Raw genomic sequence first — 5827 nt, 5'->3', positions numbered from 1 at the left:
ATTTTGGGAAAGAGACTTCAGGTACAGTATTAGGGGACCACTAAGGTATGAGCATCCAAATAGCACCATGTCATGAGACCTTTGAAATAGGAGAAATGCTTTCATTGTATACAAGAAAATCAATTTGAAGATGTCTTAGATGTGCTTTCCTGTCCTTTTACAGAAACGATTCATGATTAACAAAGAAAACAATAATCAGGGTCAAGTGAAAATGAAGATAAGCTCTAATTAATATGCGTTAGTATTCATCAGTACAAAAAGAAGCAAGTGCTACTGTACATATACAAAGGCATTCTGCGTACCTCTCTAAAATTATAATTGAGTCTCCATCACCCAGGGGGCCTGAAAACTATGTAGGTAAGTATAAGAGTCATGTAAGATGACTTATCCGTGTTGCAAGTTCCTACATACAGGAACAACAAACTCTATTATAGCTGCTTATTCAGAGATAAAGTACGTCAGTCATGACACATAGTGTTTCCGCTGCTTTGATGTGCGCTGTTTACACTTTCTGGGTAAGAAAGCTCCTGACGGACCTTGACAACAGGTCACTCTGGCATCATTTCCGTGCTCACTCCCATTCCTCCGACCTTTACGTTATGGGTGTAATATTCGGGATGTTGTTATGTCTGAGCTCAGAGGAATCCTTTCCTGCTGGATGCTCAGCCCTGTTTCCTTCAAGACTCAACATCAAAAATGATACACATGGAAATGACTCACCCAGTTGTCCCCAGGGTTCAGACACTTCAACTGTACCATGTTGACAGGTTCAAAACAGGATATGAGCTGTATAGTTCTATGTTTGTTACACATGTTGAAATACTTAAGAGTAGTGATAGCTGAAAGCTCTGATAAGCAAATAAAGCAGTTGCAGTCACGTATCCCCTGTGACCTTCAAGTGGGTACTAACGACTGAACTCACTAACTCTTGGCCTCAACTTCTGAGGACTAGTCATTTTCCAACATAGAAGCTACCAAATTACAGAGGACCAATCTTCATGCGTTTAATACATAGTCTACAGTCATTTCATGTTTAGGCTCCCTGGACACAGGGAGAACATGTGGGTAAATACACTTACATCAAGCCATTTTTCACAGTCACAAATCTTTAAAGCACACTCTACTAACGGCAAGACTTGACCCTGTGGTTTGGTGAATTGTGCTTCTGCAAAATATTACACAGTTGGCACTTTCACAAGACATTTTTCCCAGGGTGTTTGGAACTAAGATCACTAAAAACCCATTAATTACAATAGCCCATGACCTTATAGGCTATCTTCAGGTTAACAAATTTCTGCTTAGTAGTGGGATAAAAAATCTGCAGACAAGAGTGCCTCTCAGACATAAAATATAAACATTACCATAAGACATCCAAAAGACCCAATGTCAGGGAAGGGCCTCCAATACAGGACCATACACGCACGCCTCATAAAAAAAGGCTTCTTCCCTGAAGCTGTTCAAATTGTGCACACACACACACACACACACACACACACACACACACACACACACACACCACACATATTACAACCATTTCCCCAACTGACTGAATTCTCTTTCAATATGTCTGTCTGCTATACTTGTTTGTATTCCTTTTTAGTATAATTGCATCATAGTACAACCACCATATATTACATGTGTACAAGGGATGAAATTATTCTCTAATTGGCTCTAGCTTTAATTACTGTAACTAACACCAGATAACCCAGGAGAACTGAAGATAATGGTAGATTCACATGAAGAGATAGATAGATAGATAGATAGATAGATAGATAGATAGATAGATAGATAGATAGATAGATAGATAGATAGATAGATAGATAGATAGATAGATAGATAAATAGAAATGTTATAGGCTTAGCTACAGCTGTACATTGATTTGTCTGACCTGAGAAACAGACTACCTGGTTATGGGCTTGATAGATAAGTTAGAGGCTTCTTTGATTGAATTTTAACTGTTTTCTGGTGGGTAGCATCTAGTGGCCAGAAGAGATGTTGCAACCTGATCCATATTATGTTACATCACATGTCATCTCACCACAAGATACAGCATGCGTTTCTGACTTTCTCCCACGGTGATGAGGGCACAGTCTTGTCTTGGTTTGAATCCCAATTCTCACAAACATGCGTATTTTGCTGTATGCATAGTCTCCACCAACTTCAATACAGCTCGAGTGGAGAAATGTATCACCCACCTCAGTAATGGTGGGATTAAATGTTTAAGAGCCACCTCATTGGTGGGTTCAAGAAATATAACCAAACCATGTTCTAAACAGACAAATTACCAAAAATAATATTTGCATTTTGGAACATTAATGTACTACATAAAACTCAGTCCAACACTAGGCATGATGGGAATGATGTGATGTCATGTTGGGCCATCACTACTGTACATACTGTATGCCTCATTTTGATCCTCTCCTACTTGTGTTTTTGAGTTTAGAATAGATTGCAAAAAGAAGCGGTAGGATTACATATACCCATTGAAAAAGACAAAGTGGTTGGCAGGTGGCAAGAGGAGGATGACGTTTTAAAAAGGGCCTTATTTTTTACAAAATGTTTGTTTAGGGTAAGCGTACCCCTAGGGGGTCTTTAGAATGCTGCAGGGGGTACATAAGAATTCTTATAAATGCTAATTAAAACATATCAGAATGTACACATTATGTTTTATGACATTTTTTGGCATACCATACTATGACTTTTTCAGGACATGCTATACTGTTACTTTTTTCGGACTTAATCATATTATGATTTTTTAAACGTCTTTTTATTGAAGAATATGATTCAACATACAATTTACTTGTGCATTCTGTATTATGGTTTTTGAAGATTATTTTTAGGCCTTTATTTTCACAGGACAGGTAAAGACATGGTGGCCGGGTTGGCTCAGTTTGTGGAGCAGGCGCACATGTATAGAGGTTTGCTCCTCACCGCAGCGGCCGCGGGTTCGGCTCCGACCTGTGGCCCTGTGTTGCATGTCATTCCCCCTCTCTCTCCCTTTTCCTGTCTTTATCTGTCCTGTTGAAATAAAGGCCTGAAATGCCCAAAAAATAATCTAAAATAAAATCAAGACATGATAGGGGAGAGAAATGAGAATGGCATGCCGCAGAGAGTTGGAATTGAACCTGTGGCCACTGTACTGGGGGAGTAAACCTCTACATATATATGTATATATATATATATATGTATATACATATATGTATGTATATATATATATATATATATATGTATATATATATATACATATATATACATTTTTCCAACATACTATTGCAAGACTCTTATATGACTTTTTTTAGATTTTTTCTTTCTTTTTTGACAGTGTGTACTATTACTCTTTGTGTCGTTTTATTAACATAGTATATTATGAGTTTTTGTGAGTGTTTCATTACTTTTTTATCAGTTGTTTCTACATACTATACTATGACTTTTTGACATACCTTAATACAACTTTTTATTGCTTTTTTGAGATACTATACCATGATTTTTTCCATTACTTTTTTGACATACTATACCAAGACTTTTTCCTAACATTTTTCTGACATAGTATACTATGACTTTTTTATGAGATTTTTTACATAACAAACTATGACTTTTTTTTAAACTTATTTCAACATGCTACTTTCATCAACATTATGTACTGTTACTGTGCTGTTTACTTTATTGCTGTTAGGGGAGAGAGAGGGGGAATGACATGCAGCAAAAGGCCGCTGGTCGGAGTTGAACCCAAAGCCAATTCATCAACAAGTAAATCTCTATGTGCACCTGCACTACCAACTAAGCTAACCCAGCCACACATATAATGTTTTTTTTTCAACATACTATATCATGACACTTTTATAACTTTTTTCGACAAGCTATACTATGACTTTTAACTTCTATTTGTGACATACTATACTATGACTTTTTTATTACTTTTTCGACATACTATAATATGACTTTTTCAACAAATCGTGACTTTTTTCGACATGCCATAACTATCTTATGACTTTTTGTTACTGTGACTTTTGTATAACTTTTTTTGACATGCTATGTTGTGCCTTTTAACTTTTTTTTCAATATGCTATACTATGACATTAAGCTTCTTTTTTCGACATACTATACTATGACTTTATGACTTTTTTTGACTATGACTTTTGTAAACTTTTTATTTGACATGCTATACTATGACTTTCTTACAAATACTATACTATGACCTTTTATTGCTTTTTTGACATGCTATACTATGACTTTTAATTTCTTTTTTTGACATGCTATGCTATGACTTTTAACTCATTTTTTTGACATGCTATGCTATAATTTTTTTACAAATACTATACTATGATTTTTTTATAACTATTTTTCAACATGCTTTATTATGACTTTCAACTCCTTTTTTTGACATGCTATACTAAGACTTTTAACTTCCTTTTTCGACATGCTATAGTATGACTTTTAACTTATTTTTTTACATGCTGTACTATGGCTTTCAACTTATTTTTTTCGACATACTATACTATGACTTTTTATAACTTTTTTTTGACATGATACATTTTGACTTTTAACTCCTTTTTTAGACATGCTATAATATGACTTTCTTATAAATACTATACTGACTTTTTTTTGGGATACTGTTCTTTACTTTTTTCAACACACTATACTTTTTTCTACATTATATACTATTGCTTTTTTTGACACAAAACATTATGACTTTTTTTACATACTATACTATGACATTTTTTATGACTTTTTCGACATACTATACTAATACTTTTTTTTATACAATCTACAACAATTGTTTTTACTTTCTTTTTAGTCTTTTAGTTTTCTTTTCTCTTTTTTTTTTACTTTTTAATGACTTTTTTTTACGACATACTATACTACGACTTTTAAATACTTTTTTCAACATACTACACTATGATGTTTTTATGACTTTTTTCCACATACTATAATATTACTTTTTTCAACATACTATATTATTACTTTTTTGAAATACTGTAATATGACTTTTTTCAACATATCATATTGTGACTTTTTTCAACATACTGTAATATGACTTTTTTATACATTTTTTATAACTGTTTTCAACATGCTATACAATGACTTTTAACTTCTTTTTTCGACATGCCATACTATGACTTTCTTACAAATACTATACTATGACTTTTTTATAACTTTTTTTCGACATGCTATACTATGACTTTTAACTTCTTTTTTTCGACATGCTGTAATATGGCTTTCTTATGAATACTATACTGACTTTTTTTGGGATACTGTTTTTAACTTTTTTCAACACTCTATACCATTCCTTTTTTCTACATTATATACTTTTGCTTTTTTCAACAGAAAACATCATGACTTTTTTTTACATACTATACTATGCCTTTTTTTATGACTTTGTTGACATACTATACTATTACCTTTTTTACACACTCTATTTATTTAACTTCTTTTTTCGACATGCTATACCATGACTTTTAACTTCTTTCTTTGACATACTATACCATGACTTTTAACTTCTTTCTTTGACATACTATACTATGACTTTTTAAGACCTTTTTTGACACACTGTACTGTGACTTTTAACTTCTTCTTTCGACATACTATACTATGACTTTTTCCACATTACTTTTTTTGACACTGTACCATGACTTTTTTTGACATACTATACTTTGACTTTTAATTCCTTTTCTCAACATAATATCCATCCATCCATCCATCTTCGTCCGCTCATCCGGTATCGGGTCGCGGGGGTTGCAGCTCCAGTAGGGGACCCCAAACTTCCCTTTCCCGAGCCCAGCTCCGACTGGGGGATCCCGAGGCGTTCCCAGGCCAGGTTGGAGATATA

The 5827-nt window shown here is 34.0% G+C and overlaps 1 protein-coding gene across 3 annotated transcripts in view; it reads left to right on the top strand.

The window, feature by feature from the left end:
• Positions 1-2358: 2358 nt before the first annotated feature.
• The window catches only part of rp1l1b (rp1 like 1b), a 26792-nt gene continuing 23323 nt past the window's right edge, over positions 2359-5827 (top strand). For 2 of the 3 annotated variants that reach the window (XM_032543719.1, XM_032543717.1), the window contains exon 1: positions 3377-3382. The gene's annotated coding sequence lies outside the window, so the exon portion shown is untranslated. Of the gene's footprint in view, positions 2363-3376; positions 3383-5827 lie in introns of those variants that run through there. The other variant, XM_032543720.1, reaches the window with a different exon arrangement.

The sequence above is a fragment of the Etheostoma spectabile genome, chromosome 18, assembly GCF_008692095.1.
Source record: "Etheostoma spectabile isolate EspeVRDwgs_2016 chromosome 18, UIUC_Espe_1.0, whole genome shotgun sequence".
Classification (NCBI taxonomy): domain Eukaryota; kingdom Metazoa; phylum Chordata; class Actinopteri; order Perciformes; family Percidae; genus Etheostoma; species Etheostoma spectabile.
The sequence above is the reverse complement of the archived record's forward strand: the minus strand, read 5'-3'. Positions and strand labels throughout refer to the sequence as shown.